The following is a 16,238-nucleotide window of genomic DNA, read 5'->3' as shown; positions in this document are numbered from 1 at the left end:
TGGCTTCCTAGAGCATGGAAGAGTCTAGGCAAGACACACTCCCTTCCAGGGCAGGCAGGCTGTGACCTGCCACCACCTCCCCAGACACAACCCTAAGTCTAAAGCAATTTGCTTCTGTGCTCCCATGAGCTATGGCCCAGCCAGGGCCTGGCTTCCAGAGGGCAGAGCTCTGTACAAAGGGATAATGTGCTTCACTTGGAGACCGAGCCCTCAGCCACAGGCACAAATGGAAGCAGTTAGTTGCTATAATGAATTTGTAATGCTCCTTCGCTTGTTTCCTCTCTACGCCTGTTGGCCGTTCAAAACAGTGTGAATCCACTGGAGAACAGTAATTGGGCTTCTTCTAGCCAGTGTGGGGGTTCACGCCCGCTGCGTCCCCCACCCCAGACAAACCGCTGCACCTCCTCTGAAGTGGCCATAACAAATTTGCCTTTATTGGCCCGAAATTGGGAACTCCACGTTACTTGCCTTTGAGATAGAACAAAGAGAGTCTCTATTCTCTCTGGCTCCTCCCAGCCCTGAGATAGCCAAGAACAGAGTATGATTCTCAGGCTTCAGTTCACCCTGCAGAAACAAGGAAATCTTAGCAGCCCGAGAGGCACAAGGGCAGGGTGGTTAAGTACACAGGACCTGGCTCTCATCCCAGCTCTGCCAGGAAAGTGCTGTGTGATTTCCCGCAAGTTGCTTCACCTCTCTGAACCTCGTGTTCTCCATTCGTTAAATGCGGATAGTCACACCTCCCTGGTTTGTGGAGAAGACAAAGTGATAAATGAAAGCAACCCCCGGGGCTTGGGCCAATAAACAACAAATAGCGTTTCCCTTTCTCTCCTCTCAAATCCTCTCTCTCTAAATATTTGAAAGTCGCTGTCAGGATTTGAACTCACACTCAGGTGTATTCTCCTGCAAAGGTGTGCTGAGAGTTGAATCCTTCCCCTCTTGCTGGCCCATTAGGTTGTGTCCAGTCTCCACTGTAACACATGATGCTTCAAGCACATCTCGTATATATAACTTTACCTCCATGGGTGTTTTCATTGGATAAATTTCTAGTAGTGCCACCGCTGGGCCACAGGATTTTCACTCCTGCCTGCCAGGTGTCACCAGGCTTATCTTAACCCTTTTGACAGGAGGAGGCCTAGTCTTGGTTCCACCAATCACCCCATCCTCAGCCTCCTCAGCCTTAGAGGAGGCAGAGGGAAGTCCTGGCTGGCCTCAAGCAGCTTTAACACTTCCTGTCTTTCTACAGCTGGCAGAAGGCACTAAATGCTTCCACCAGAGACTGGGCTCAAATAGAGTTCCTATTTCCAAAAGAGAACCAGATATAAAGCAGGACAACCTCAGTTCACATCCTTGCCATGCTTCCTGTTGGCTGTGTTACCCTGTGTGAGTTGCTCAACATCTCTGAGCTTTTGTTTTCCCCTGTAGGTAAAAAGAGCACCAAAATGTATACATGTGAACCTGTTGAAAGGCTTAGAAACAATGAATATAAAGCCCTGAATGCAGTGCCCGATTCCCAGGCGACTATCATTTTATTCCTGGTGCCCAGTACTTACTTAAGAATGCTACAATTTCCCCTGCAGGCTTTTCTGCTTCTTTCTTTGACATTTGACCAAGAATGCTGGAACAGAGCAACGTGTTGTGGAAGGCCTGGTCCTGCCTTCCAAGGGCAAGCCTCAGGGGTCCATTCAAAACCCTTTCAAATAAGACCTTCCACTTGAGATTCAATAGCTGAGAAGGTCAACTCATGGAGAGTCAGAGACAAAGGGGACATTTGTCTGGTTTGGCCTCAGCACGGTTGTCAGGACTCTTTTTCTAACAGCAAGCCTGTTACTGTTATTGTTATCACTGTGCTGTCATCGTCATTGTTTTGACAGTTGGGCACGGAGGCAACCATTCTCACTCACGCAGATAAGGGCACAGGGGACCCAGGCTCAACTGAGAAGGCCACTGGCCCCTCTGAGACACAACCATCTGATTGGAACCCGCTGCAGAAGTCTGCACATATAAGTTCCTCCACAAAATCAGTGGCTATTTAGTGAGCACCTACTATGTGCCAGGACTTGTACAAGGTTCTAGGCCTGCGGTGAGCCACACAGCAAGATGCTTCCCTAAGGTGGCACTTAGAGTCTGGTCGGGGAGACAGACACTACAACAGGGGTGGAGTCTGGTTTTGGTTTTAAGCACATAATGGCAAACTGTGATTCCCACTATAAAGAGAACAGAGTGTAACATCTGAGGCCAACAAGGGAGGGAAATAGAAAGATTTGGGGATGCCCAAGGGATTGGACTTTCCTGATGGCTCAGAGTAAAGAATCTGCCTGCAATGCAGGAGACCCAGAGTTGGGAAGATTCCCTGTAGAAGGGAGTGGCAACCTACTCTAGTATTCTTGCCTGGGAAATCCCATGGACAGAGGAGCCTGGCAGGCTACAGTCCAAGGAGTCCCAAAGAGTCGGACACGACTGAGCGACTAACATTAAGGGATTGACGGAGGTCTTAGAAAGCTGTGTGGCACTGGGCTAAGCCCTCACCTGTCAGAACCTGTTCCCTGCAAATCAAACAAGGGGTTACATTACCTATTCCTGAGTTGCTGAGGCACAAAATATGACCTCCCACGGAAGGTACCCAGCACAAGTCCTGCCCCGCAGTAGCCTCTAAGTGGGGTTAGTTCCTCTGCATTGATTGAACCTAGGGCTAAGCCTCCAAACCATTTAGCCTTTGGAACATTCCAATTCATGCTAAATACCTGAGGAGACCAAAAAGAGCCCCAGTTGCCTGCAAGCTCAGGCAGAGGCCTTGGGAATTTAGGAACTTTCCAAGGAGCCTGTCCAGGGCACACCCTGGTTTTGAGAAGAGATCCTACCTGCCTCCTCTTCCTAAAACATTACACCCTAGTGACATGAACAAAACAGTCCTGTCTTCATTACTGTATTGTCATTGTCAAGTTTACTGTTGCTATTACTACTAGTAATGATAATAGTGATGGCAGTGTTTTTATTGCCTGTTTGCCTACTCAGTCTTTTAAGGGCTTCCATGATTTTCTCTACACGCCCAAAATCCACCCAATTATCTCTCAGAAACAAAGGGGCTGTCTAATAGTCTAACACAAGACTCAGCAAGCACCTTATAGAAAGGGCCACAGCATAAACATTTGAGGGTTTGTGGGTCTCTGTAGTGACTGTGTGAAAGCAGTTATCAGAAAAGATGAAAACAAATGGATAGGGCCATGTCCCAATAAAACTTTATTTATAAAGACAGTCAATGGGGCTGGAGTGAGTTGATGTGCAGGCCATAGTTTACATCCTCTAGGCTTTAAACGGCTTCTCACATGACATGGAGTATGTATACAGGGTGATGTGCTCACAGTTACCTTATTTTGAACAACATATGAGAGTATTGTTGTGGAAATTTATATATCACTTGATGGAATCATTTAACAATCTTTGTAGTTGGTGGGCTTAATTCTTTTTTTACTACATTTTTCCAAGTGATCCTGAGATGTTTATACATTTAACTACTTAACTAAAGATTTGTCTGTCTTGGTGAAAGACTGGTTGGAAGACAGTAACAAACCCTACAAGGGACTATGGTGCAACCTATAATGAAAATGGATATTTACTAAATCTACAGAGATTTAGTAGATATTCATAAGAATGTGATCTCTCAATTACAAGTGTTAGAAATTTGAAATGAACCTTTGTAGATCAGACCTAGTAAAGCTAACCTATAGGATAAATGAAAATGGACTGTAATGAGAAGTGAATAAATGAGTGGGCATGTATTGCTTAGAATAAAATTTTCAGTGAAGACATAATGTTGACATTTGGAAAAGGGCTATGTTTTGAACAACACAGGTGAAAATGAAAGTGATTTGCTCTGAGCCTTCCACGTGATGCCTGAAAAAGTATCTCAAGTGATGAGAAAGACATAGGTGGGAAGCTTAGGAAGGTTTGAAGAAAACAGTTTTTTTAATGGGAAGGTTAGGGAGAGAAAGCATCGATTTCTAAATTAATGTACTATTTTAACATAGGAAGTGATTTAAAATGCTGTTTCTATAACGAAATTAATACCTCAAGTGGTGGGAGACATCTGATTATTTCATCTCCATGTCCTTAAAAGCTGGTACATTTGAGCTGTTTAAAAAATGGCAATTTCTCCTTGGGAAAATAGGAGGGTACATGATGGAAAGGCAGGGCTGGTATCATCTGCTTTGTTCCCAGAGCCTCTGCAGGTCTTGGCACACAGTAGGTAGTAATGAATAAAAATGAATGAATGATATAGTGAGTGAATGAATGAATGAACAAATAGTAATGAATGAAATGAATGAATGAGAGATGGGTGAATGAATGAATGAACAAATAGTAGTGATGAATAAAATAAATGAGTGAAAGAGTGAGTGAATGAATGAATGAACAAATCATTTGAGCACTTGCTGTAATGCTCACCACCTCAAAACTCAAATTCTAGCCATGAAGGAGATCCACAGCTGTTTGGCCAGCTATAGAAATTCACTTAAACTTCACCTACAAGTGTTGCCTCTCCCAGAATTTAGCATCTTCATGTCTTTCTCAAACAGGAAAGGTCAGAGAAAGCCAGAGCGTTCCCTCAGCCTCTGAGCTCCTGGACCTTAACTCCTACTAAGCAGCACAAACCAAGCCAGAAGCAATCCTGCCCCAAAAGAGAAAGGGTAGGGAGCGGTGGGGCATGGACTGGGCAAGAGGAGAAAAGGTAAAGGATGGGATTCTGGAAACCCTTTCTCCCTGGGAGAAAGAAATCAACACAACTCAGGCCTTGGACTGTCCTTTCGGCTGCCCACGGTGACTCAGCATGGGGGCCTGAGAGTCTTGTTGAGAAGAGATGATGGGGCAAAGAGAGAGATGGATGGGAGAAAAGGGCAGCCTTTCACAGGAAGGCAGCTGGCCCCAGTCAAGGCTGCCACTATTGACCGAAGGCAGAGCCAAGCTAGGGGCAGCACTGCTCAGACCACAGGGCCAGCAGCCAAGGGAGGAGCCGACATGTGCCTTCGCAGTCTGTCTGCAAAGACTGAGCTTCTAAGCACCAAGTTCAAGCTTCCCCTACATTCTTGAACTGGTAACCACGATAGCAGTAGCAAAACCAATAAGAACAGCTAACACAGGGACTTCCCTGGTGGTCCAGAAGTTAAGACTCCATGCTTCCAATGTAGGGGATGAGGGTTCGATCCCTTGTCAGAGAACTAAAATCCTACATGTCGTGTGGCTAAAAAAGATCTCTGTGCCTATGGTGACAGTTACACAGCTCTGTAAACATAGCAAAAATCACTGAATTGTGCAAGTAAAGCAAGTGAATTATATGGTATGTAAATTATAACTCAATAAAACATTTTTTTTAAAAGTAATGCTTAGACTTCCTATAAGCCAAGCTTTATACACACTCAAGCCACCATCATTAACCCCATTTTATAGGCAAGGAAACTGAGGCATAGAGAGGTTAAGTAGCTTGCCCAAGTTAGTGTGGGAGTGGCAGAGCCAAGGCCTGGGTGACCAGCAGTCCTGGTTTGCTCAGGACTGTCCCCATTTTAGTGCTGAAAGCTGTGTGCCCTAGCAAATCCTTCAGACCAGGTCAAATCAGGTCAGCTGGGTCACCCTAACCAAGGGCAGGCAGCAAAGGACATGTTTTTAACCACTTCCTGACCCTGCTCTGGGGAGAAGCATGGTGTAACTGTTGAGAACATGAGCTTTGAAGCCAGGATTAAGATCCAGGTTCAAGTCCAGGCTTTGCTTAGTATTAACCACCGGGTCTATACGGCTCAGTTTTCCTTCTCTGTAAAATGGGAATCATAGAATCTACTTCATTTTCTGGTTTCAAAACCTGGGGCTGGACACAGGATGAATGCCTAACTTTGGTTAGACTGTATGGTCAACCCCATCATTGTAAGTGAGATAATAATACATTAATCTGGAGGGAATGAGGTGGGAACTGCTCAGGCAGGAAGGTGTGTTAAGGCCAGGAACTCTGCTCACTGCTCTGTGGTGACCTCAATGGGAAGTCCAATAGGGAGGAGACCTACGCATATGTATGGCTGATCACTCTGCCGTACAGCAGAATCTAACACAACGTTGTAAAGCAACTACACGCCAATGAAAATTAACTTTAAAAAACCATTTAAAAAAATTTTAAAACAATGTTACTGTTACTGATTCTCAGGTTAACAAGGAAATCAAAAGAACTCTGAGTTGCATTCATCTAATGACAAATTCAATATAAAGCCCTGAAAAGTATATCCGAATTCATGACACACTTCTAAGAAGATAGTAAGTATAAAAATAAATGTGAATGTTAAAAAAAAAAAAGGATTAAAACAGCCATCTGCTGAGGGCAGAGGGCGGAGGGCGGGGGGAGGGGAGCCCGCGTCACCCTCAGGTCACACCAGCTGCTGTCAGCTCCTGTCCCAGGCATCCAGATATCCTGGCGGGATGAGGAGGCGTCTGGGCTGCCCACTCAATCCTGTCTTGGCTCCAGAGCCCAGGCAAGCTACGCTGCTTCCTCTCCGCTCCTCGGCTATTTGTGGCCCTCCTTATAGGGCCAGGGGCCAGGGAGGTGTCGGCCCCTTCCGTCCCATGTTCTCTTTCAAACAATGGGAACCAGGATGTTCCATCCATCAAGCCCCCTAACTGTCTCACCATCCTCTTCGAATCCCAGACCCACAGCCCCGCCTGGCCTCGGGCACCCCATGAATACCTAGGCCAGGGCTGATGGTGTAGGAGGTGGTCCCCGCCGCTTATGCTAATTCGGATTCCAGCCCTGATGAGTGTCATCATTCAGTCACTCAACAAACACCAGGGGAGGCCCAGAATCCCGGTGAGCCTGTGCTCTGGACTCAGATGGCTCCAGGTTCAATCACAGCTCACTGCTAACCAGCACCCCCACATCAACCTGAGTAACAAGTTGATTAACCTCTCTGTAGCCCTGTGTCCACAGATCAATTAAAAACAATCCTTACGACACAGTGTTGTGTAAAACCCTTAGAAGGATGTCTGGAAAATAATAGGTGGTCAATAAATGTTACTTATCATTAATCGCAGTATTATTAATGTTAACATTAATATGTCTTGCACTTTCATTATATCCTTATTTCTGGGCCACTTTGAAAGCACAGTTGACCCTTAAAACAGCGGAGGGGTTAGGGACACCAAACCCCTGGCCCACTTGTAAGCTGGTTCTTCTGCTCACTGGGGATTCAGACTCTTCCTTATCTTTCTCTCATACCTGTTTTGTTGTTATTCTGTGTCACTTCCTCTCCTGGGCAGTGGGTCCTGACCCAGAGCTTCCTGCCCTGGTCAGTCTAGGCACTTCCATCCCAAGCTACCCCACACTGGTGGCGCTAGTAGTAAGGAAGCCACCGGCCAGTGCAATGGACCTAAGAGATGCAGGTTCAATCCCTGGGTCGGGAAGACTCTCTGGAGAAGGGAACCGCAACCCACTCCAGTACTCTCGCCTGGGAAGTCCCACGGACAGAGGAGCCTGGCAGGTGGGCTACAGTCCATTAGGTTGCCTAAGAGTCTAACACGACCGAGCGATGAGTACACATTACAACACAGACATTCACCAACCTACATTTGCATCAAATGCCCAGACTGGCTGGTGGCTGTGTTTTACATCAGTTTTTATTACTGCTACATGCAAAAAAAGATATAATGAAAATATACCTGAACATACAAATTAAGGCAGGAGAGAGGCACCCGGGTCAGGCATTGATCTTTTGTTTGTGTAAGAGATTGACTCAGCAAATCCTTTTTATGGTTGTAGTGAAAAGGGAGGCTCTGCATCAGCTTCAGCGACAGTAAATTCTCAACGGGGAATAAATTCTTCTGGTCAGCTGACACTTGTCTGGTCTAAGGACCAAAGACCTTTCTACACCTCTGATTCTTCTTCTTCCCTCCACGACTCAGAATGAGCTGTGCTGTGCTGTGCTGAGTCTCTGTCATGGCCAACTCTTTGCAACCCCATGGACTGCAGCCCACCAGGCTCCTCTGTCCATGGGGATTCTCCAGGCAAGAATACTGGAGTGGGTTGCCATTTCCTTCTCCAGGGGATCTTCCTGACCCAGGGATTGAACCCAGGTCTCCCACATTGCAGACAGATTCTTTACCATCTGAGCCACCAGGGAAGCCCAGGAATACTGGAGTGGGTAGCCTATCCCTTCTCCAGGGGATCTTCTCAATCCAGGAATCTAATTGGGATCTCCTGCACTGCAGGTGGATTATCTACTAGCTGAGCTACCAGGGAAACCCAGAATGAACTACACTCACATAATTAATTAAAAAAAAAAATCACTTCTCACTGGAATGTAAATTGGTTCAACTTTTGGAGAGAGGAATTTGGCAGAGTCATTCTCATGAGCACCAACAATGTCTAAACATCTCGATCCAATAAATCTGCTTATAGAGACCTCACCCAAGCAAATTATCTAAAACAGGGGCAAAAGTGACCAATTTCACAACCACATTTGTTGTAGTTTTCAGTCTAAAATTTAAAAACAGGAAACAATTGGATCACAACCAACACGGTCTTGCTAAGTCAATGTTCTGATTATCTCTTTTGACATAAAAAAAAATCCCAAAGCTAAGTGACAACCACAGTTCTTTATTTAGTTGACAAATCTGCCACATAGGCAAGGCTGACTGGAGATGCACCTTTTCTGTTCTATTTGTCTAAGTGCGGTTGACTCAAAAAGTGAAGGGCTGGACAGTGTCTCTCGACACAGTATTTCCAATATGGTAGCCTCAGGATGTCTTAAATGATGGCTCAGGACTCCACAGGACAGAAAATAGAACCTGCAAGCTTCTTAAAGTGTGGGCCAGCACAGCACCACTTCTGCTTTTTTCTACTGGTGGAAGTCACAGAGCACCATGGTGTCTATACAGGGCAGGGGCCACAGACCCACCTCTTTCATGGGGGATGCATCTAAGAATTTGCAGACATGGAGATACAGAGGTAGAAAACAGACTTGTGGACACAGTTGGGGGAAGGAGGGGGTGAGACAAATTGAGAAAGTAGCGCTGAAACATACACACTGCCACATGTAAAATAGATCGCCAGTAAGAACTCATTGTAGGACTCAGGGAGCTCAACTCCGTGCTCTCTGACAACCTAGAGGAATCGGAAGGGGTCGGGGTGGGGGTGGGAGGGAAGCTCAAGAGGAGAGGACACATGTATGCTCATGGCTGATTCATCTTGATGTTTGGCAGAAACCAACCCAACGTTGTAAAGCAATTATCCTCCAATTAAAAATATAAAAATTTTTAAAAAGGAAATTTGTGTTCAAATCAGCATTTTTCAGCTCCAATGAGGAATTCTGGCTCTGTGCAGCCCCAGCTGGCTGGTGGGTTCCTGATGTACCCTCAGGCCGGATGTTAGATTCCCTGGTTTGCCATGGCTCCTCACTGGCCTGCTTTCTGCGTTAATGATTCCTGTCGGCCCCCCTGGGCGTGTGTGTTTGCAATCTCATGAACCATATTTATAACTGAAAATCAACAACAACAGATTCATAAAGCAAATCTAAGGCAAAGCACGTTGAGATGATTTGTCTGGAGAGAGGAGAATGGTGCCTGAGATGCAAAGCACTCGTGATTTCCCTATACCTTGTACAAACTGGTCATTATTCCAGTCCTCTTGGATGGGAGCCACCCTCTCGACTTCCATCTCATGCTTCCTCCCCAGGGAATGGTGTCAGGAAGGTGTGGTGACCCTCCAGCCACTGATGCCCTCAGTGAAAGTGAAAGTCACCCAGTCGTATTCGATTCTTTGCGACCCCATGGGCTATACAGTCCATGGAATTCTCCAGGCCTCAGTACTGGAATGGGTAGCCTTTCCCTTCTCCAGGGGATCCTCCCAATCCAGGGATCAAACTCAGGTCTCCCACATTGCAGGTGGATTCTTTACCAGCTGAGCCACAAGGGACGCCCAAGAATACTGGAGTGGGTAGCCTATCCCTTCTCCAGGGGATCTTCCCAACCCAGGAATCAAACCAGGGTCTCCTGCACTGCAGGTGGATTCTTTACCAACTGAGCTATCAGGGAAGCCGTCAGTAATGCAGTCAAATCTCTGAAAAGGAGTGGGTGGGAGAGGCTGGAAAGTGAGGAAAGGGCTAGAAACAGGAGTTCAAGAGCAATATAGACAATGTTTGTTTCTCTTTTTTCTGACTTACTTCACTCTGTATGACAGACTCTAGGTTCATCCACATCACCACAAATGACTCAGTTTCATTCTTTTTTATGGCTGGGTAATATGCCATTGTATATATGTACCACATCTTCTTTATCCATTCATCTGTCAATGGACGTCTAGGTTGCTTCCAGGTCCTGGCTATTGTAAATAATGCTGCAATGAACATTATGATACATGTTGTCTTTTTGAGTCGTGGTTTTCTCAGGGCACATTATCTGTGGTTGACGTGCTGGGTCATATGGTAGTTCTGGGCTCCCCTGGTGGCTCAGGCAGTAAAGAATCTGCCTGCAATGCAGGAGACCTGGGTTCGATCCCTGGGTTGGGAAGATACTCTGGAGAAGAGAATGGCAACCCACTCCAGTATTCTTACCTAGAGAATTCCATGGACAGAGGAGCCTGGCAGGCTACAGTCCATGGGGTTAGCCCATGGACTGAGCGACTAACACTTTCACTTTCATGGTAGTTCTATGAAATCTAGAAGAATGGGACTGATGGACCTATTTGCAGGGCAGGAATAGAGACTCTGTGGCAGAGAACAGACATGTGGACCCACAGAGGGAAGAAAAGGGGGAGACAAATTAAGAGAGCAGCATTGATGTATATACACCATTGTGTTGTATATATACGTGTAAACATATTTACACATATATATTGACCATGTATTAAATAGATAGCTAGTGGGAAGCTGCTGTATGACAGAGGGAACTCAGCTCAGTGCTCTGTGATGATTTAGGGGGGTGGGAGGGAGGTTCAAGAGGGGGGGGCTGTATCTATACACATGACTGATTCATGCTGCTTACAGCAGAAACTAACACAACATTGCAAATAAATTACGCTCCAATTAAAACAAAAGGAAGAGCAGTATAAAGACCAGCATCGGAGTGGGTGCCTTGGGTTTGGGAAGTTGGTGGTAAAAGGAAAGAGCATGACATGGCCATTTCATGCCTCCTAGCAAACAAGATAGAGGGAAGCAAACCCTGGCTGCCCAAACTGCTCAAGAAATCGATAGCAAATTGCCCCATGGACAGCTAGAAGGAAACCACCCCTCTCTCTGAATTACAATCACATGGGTACCAACTTCGTGACCTTTACTATCTGTGCAAATCACCTGGGCCATTAATCATTTAACATTTTATTCTAAGTTGATTTATAAAGAATCTTAAAAAAAAAAACAAACTCAGCTTTATCCTATGAAATTCCCTCTGAGAAATCATGAGAAGCACAGGTGATATGCTACACACACACGTGCAGTGTTCACTTGTCGAGGGTTTTGCAAGCCTGCCGTGAAACACGGCCATTGTGAAAAATTAAATTATATAAGCTTGCAATTACATTTTTTGAAAGATAAGGGGAACAAGTACACAGAACTCATGCCTTCCTAGTTATTTTACTATATTTTCCTATGACCTCTGTCCTTCAGGTTACTTTCACCTATTGCTTCTGGAGGATGAGAATTCTGTATTCATTATCTAATCCTGTGCATCTTTTCCCAACGCTGTGTTCAGTGACACAACAGCAGCTTGATGGTAAGTGTATTGACACCATTTCTGTTGCTGTTGTTTAGTCGCTAAGTCATGTCTGACTCTTTTGGGACCTCATAGACTGTAGCCCACCAGGCTCCTCTGTCCATGGGATTTCCCGGTCAAGAACACTGGTGTGGGGTGCCATTTCCATCTCCAAGGGATCTTCCCAACCCAGGGATTGAATCTGCGTTTCCCGCATCAGCAGATGGATTCTTTACCACTGAGCCACCAGGGAAGCACATGGAAACTGGAAAATGTTCCAGATCAGGGCTTTCTTCCCCTGCAGGGCTGATGGCTAAATATTCACCAGCACACTGCATCTTTGTGTCATTATTAAATCCATATAATATGTCTAGTATAATATGTAACATAAATATATTTCCCCTGCATGCATGTTGCTTCAGTCGTGTCTGACCCTGTGCACCCCTATGGACTGTAGCCCGCCAGGCTCCTCTGTCCATGGATTCTCCAGGCAAGAATACTAGAGTGGGTTGCCATGCCCTTCTTCCCAACCTAGGGACTGAACCCTCATCTCTATGTCTCCTGCCTTGGTAGGCAAGTCCTTTACCACTAGCACCACCCAGGAAGCCCCTTTGTTTCCCCTAATGCTCCCTAAAACAAATCAGCTGCAAAATTAAAATACATATATTTCCATATTCTCGCAAAGGTCTTGCTGTCTGTCAGCAAGGAAGTGCTGTGGTTTGACACTCACTAGCCCCACCCAACAGTCATTCATTAGGGACCCTGAGGCCTGGAGGAGGTGAGTGAGTTTGCTGAGACTACAGTGAGTTCAAGGCCAACTGCAGCTTCTCCCCCACCCTACCCCTGGTTCCCAGCCCCCTGCACTGCTTTCTGTTCAACGCTGCCTCCCTGTGCAGATGACAAGTCATGTCACTAAAACACACATCTCAGAAACAACCAGAATAAGAGGGAGCAGCCCGAATGAGGGCAGAAGGGAGGGGACTGGGAGGGGGGGACGGTAAAAGGGTCATTAGAAATTCACACAATTAATTAGACAATGCTGGGGACACAGTCATCTCTAATCCATTGATAAAGATGGCAGGGGGGGCCTATTCCCACCTGGGACCCCTTGCGGGTTACCGCAAGCTAAGCTCAATGATCCACCTCCCCCTCAATCCACCCCCTCCCCAAACCCGCTTAAATATTTGATGCAAAATTAAAGCCCGTTCCAACTTTTATGAGCAGTGTAGCAGTGTCTGCTGCCGCTGGGCGCCCACTGCCCCCCACCATTTCCCAAGGAGCCCCCCCACCCCCCACCCTGGGCGGCCTCGGCCTCCATCAAGCCGAGTGCATTAGGACAATTAGCACCAGCCCACTGGCGCCAATTAGCAACCAACAGTGTCTATATTATGGAGAGGGAGCGGCAGGGGCGCCTGTGTCTCCAGCCGGCCTTCACACTCAATTACATTAAGTGGAGGCTCCGAGCTGCGGTCGGTAGGATGGACAGTTGCTGGAGTAATTGTGTCTTCTCTGCTCTGTAGGTGATCTTCTCCTGGCTCCCCGATCCAGGACTGACTCCTCTTCCTGTCCACTTCCATCAATACACATGCCTTCAAAAGGCAGGAGGAAGGGAGGCACAGGGTGGAGGCTGCAATGGCCAGAGAAGCAGGTCGGGCATGGAGCTAAATCATAATAAGGATCATTCATTCATTCATTCATTCACTCCACAAATGCTCTCCCAGGGCCCACTGTGCGCCTGGCAGGCTTCTACAGCCAGCACCAGCTAGAAAACAGGCCTTGATCAATGCAAGTGACCATAGGAGATTCATTGTCCAAAAGCTGTTAGGAGCTTCACAATGGTGGCACAGAGCATTAAACCAACTGCGGGATCCTTCTGAGCAGGAACCCCTTCTCAGCCCTTCTGAGCCCAGCCCAATAGCACGGTTATGGGGTTTGGGGATATGGTCGTGAACACATCTGAACAAACATGCCTGCCTTCAGGGGACCTCACAGTTTGATGGAGAGAGTTGTTGTTGTTCAGTCACTAAGTCGTGTCCAACTCTTTGCGACCCCATGAACTGCGGCACGCCAGGCTTCCCTGTCCTTCACTATCTCTCAGAGTTTGCTCAAACTCATATCCATCTAGTCGGTGATGGCATCCAACCATCTCATCCGCTGTTGCCCTCTTCTCCTTTTGTCTTCAATCTTTCCCAGCATCAGGGTCTTTTCCAATGAGTCGGCTCTTAGCATCAGGTGGACAAAGTATTGGAGCTTCAGCTTCAGCATCAGTCCTTGCAATGAATATTCAGAGTTGGTTTCCTTTAGGATTGACTGGTTGGATCTCCTGGCAGTCCAAGGGCCTCTCAAGAGTCTTCTCCAGCACCACAATTCAAAGCATCCATTCTTAGGCACTCAGCCTTCTTTATGGTCCAGCTCTCACATTCATACATGACTACTGGAAAAACCATAGCTTTGACTATATACATCTTTGTCGACAAAGTGATGTCTCTGCTCTTTAATATGCTGAGCACCGAAGAACTGATGCCTTAGAACTGTGGTGCTAGAGAAGACTCTTGAGGGGCCTTTGGACAGCAAGGAGATCAAAGCAGTCAATCCTAAAGGAAATCAACCCTGAATATTCTTCGGAAGGACTGATGCTGAAGTTGAAGTTCCAATACTTTGGCCACCTAATGCAAAGAGCGGACTCATTAGAAAAGACTTTGATGCTAGGAAAGATTGAAGCCAGGAGAAGAGGATGACAGAGGATGGGATGGTCGGATGGCATCACCAACTCAATGGACATGAGTTTGAGTAAACTCTGGGAGACAGTGAAGGCAGGGAAACCTGATGTGCTACAGTCCATGGGGTTGCAAAGAGTCAGACACAACTGAGCAACTGGTCAACCACAACAACACGCTGTCTAGGTTTGTCACTGCTTTCCTTCCAAGGAGCAAGCACCCTTTAATCTCGTGGCTATAGTCACCATCTGCAGTGATTTTGGAGCCCAGGAATATAAAATCCGTCACTGTTTCCAATTTTTTCCCTTATATTTGCCATAAAGTGATGGGATGGAGAAAGACAGATGATAAATGGTAAACAAAATGGATTAGCAAATTGGCTAGTTCATAAGAGGAGAACAAGTGTAATAACAAAAAGAAAAAAAAATAGAGGATGGTAAGAGGATTGAGAAGGGTCAAGAGGATTAGATGGACACTGGAAGAGGTCTTGGGATGGTGAGATTCAGGCAAAGAGCTGAGGGAGGTGAGGAAGTGAGGCTTCTAGGTGAGGAAACAGCCAGTGCAAAGGCCCTGTGGCAGAGGTGTATCCAACCTGTTCAAACAGAGGTGGAGGTTAGAGTGGTAGAGTGAAGCAAAGAGGGAGAGGAGGAGATGGAGGCCCAAGAACTAAGTGGGATGGAGAGGTGCTGGGTGAATCAGGTAGGGTCTTCTTGGCCATTATGGAGACCATGACTTTTGCTCAGGGAGTGGCACTGAAGAACGTGACTCAGGGAGCCACAGTGAAGGGCTGTGAGCAGAGGCGGGAATGCATTAAGAGAGTCACTCAGAAAGCTGTATTGGGACTAGACAGTAGACAGGAAAACATGGATGCAAGGAGGCCCATGAAGAGTCTACCCCTAGGCTCTGTGGGCCCCATGGTCTCTGTTGTATCTACCTACCTTTGTGACTACAGCACAAAATCAGCCATGCCGAAACAAATGGGCCTGGCTGTGCTCCAATAAAACTTTCTGGACACTAGATTCTGAGTCTCCTACAATCATTACATGTTATGAAATATGCTTTCTTTAGCTTTCTCCCACAACCACTGCAAAAGGTAAAAACCAACCTTAGTTCATAGAGTCAAAAAAAAAAAAAAAAAAAAAGGCATCAAGCTAGCTTTGACCCAGAGGCTATAGTTTATCAAACTCAGATTTCTAAAGTCATCCAGAGTGGGAACATGACACTAGGGAAGTGGGAGATTCTAGATATATTTTATGGTACAGACAATAGGACCTCTGAGAAGTTGGCTGCAAAGTGTAAGAGAGAGAGGAAAATCAGAGATGACACCAAAGCTTGGGGCCTGAGGAACCAGAAGTGAAAGTTGCTCAGTCATGTCTGACTCTTTGTGACTCCATGGACTATACAGCCCATGGAATTCTCCAGGCCAGAATATTAGAGTGGGTAGCCGTTCCCTTCTCCAGGGGATCTTCCCAATCCAGGGATCAAACCCAGGTCTCCCGCATTGCAGGTGGATTCTTTACCAGCTGGGCCACAAGGGAAGCCCTTAGGAGGCACCTAAGTGGAGAAAACCCTGGGAGGTGAGGGATTGAGGGAGGGGCAAGAGAGGATGGTAATTATCATAATAGCTATGTATTAGTTATTTAATGGGCGTTTAATACACACACAGCTCTTTAAGATCACCACTTCACTTATCTTTACATTATTCAGTGAATTTGACTCCATTCATGTATCAACCCATTTCACAGATGTGGAGACTAAGTCTCAAAGGAGTGAAATGCCTTTCTCCAAGATCACCAGCAGTTAAGTTGCAGA

At 46.3% G+C, this 16,238-nt stretch overlaps 1 long non-coding RNA gene across 3 annotated transcripts in view; it reads left to right on the top strand.

Annotated features, from left to right (window-relative positions):
* LOC110137876 (uncharacterized) overlaps positions 1 to 15,443 on the top strand; it is a 32,747-nt gene extending 17,304 nt beyond the window's left edge. For 2 of the 3 annotated variants that reach the window (XR_011490697.1, XR_011490695.1), the window contains 2 exons: positions 11,625 to 11,730; positions 13,230 to 15,443. This is a non-coding gene — a long non-coding RNA (uncharacterized lncRNA). Of the gene's footprint in view, positions 1 to 5,854; positions 6,289 to 11,624; positions 11,731 to 13,229 lie in introns of those variants that run through there. The other variant, XR_011490696.1, reaches the window with a different exon arrangement.
* The last annotated feature ends 795 nt before the right edge of the window (positions 15,444 to 16,238 follow it).

This window comes from Odocoileus virginianus, chromosome 12 (assembly GCF_023699985.2).
Source record: "Odocoileus virginianus isolate 20LAN1187 ecotype Illinois chromosome 12, Ovbor_1.2, whole genome shotgun sequence".
NCBI classification, from domain to species: domain Eukaryota; kingdom Metazoa; phylum Chordata; class Mammalia; order Artiodactyla; family Cervidae; genus Odocoileus; species Odocoileus virginianus.
Note: the sequence above shows the minus strand (reverse complement) of the source record. Positions and strands in the feature narration are given on the sequence as shown.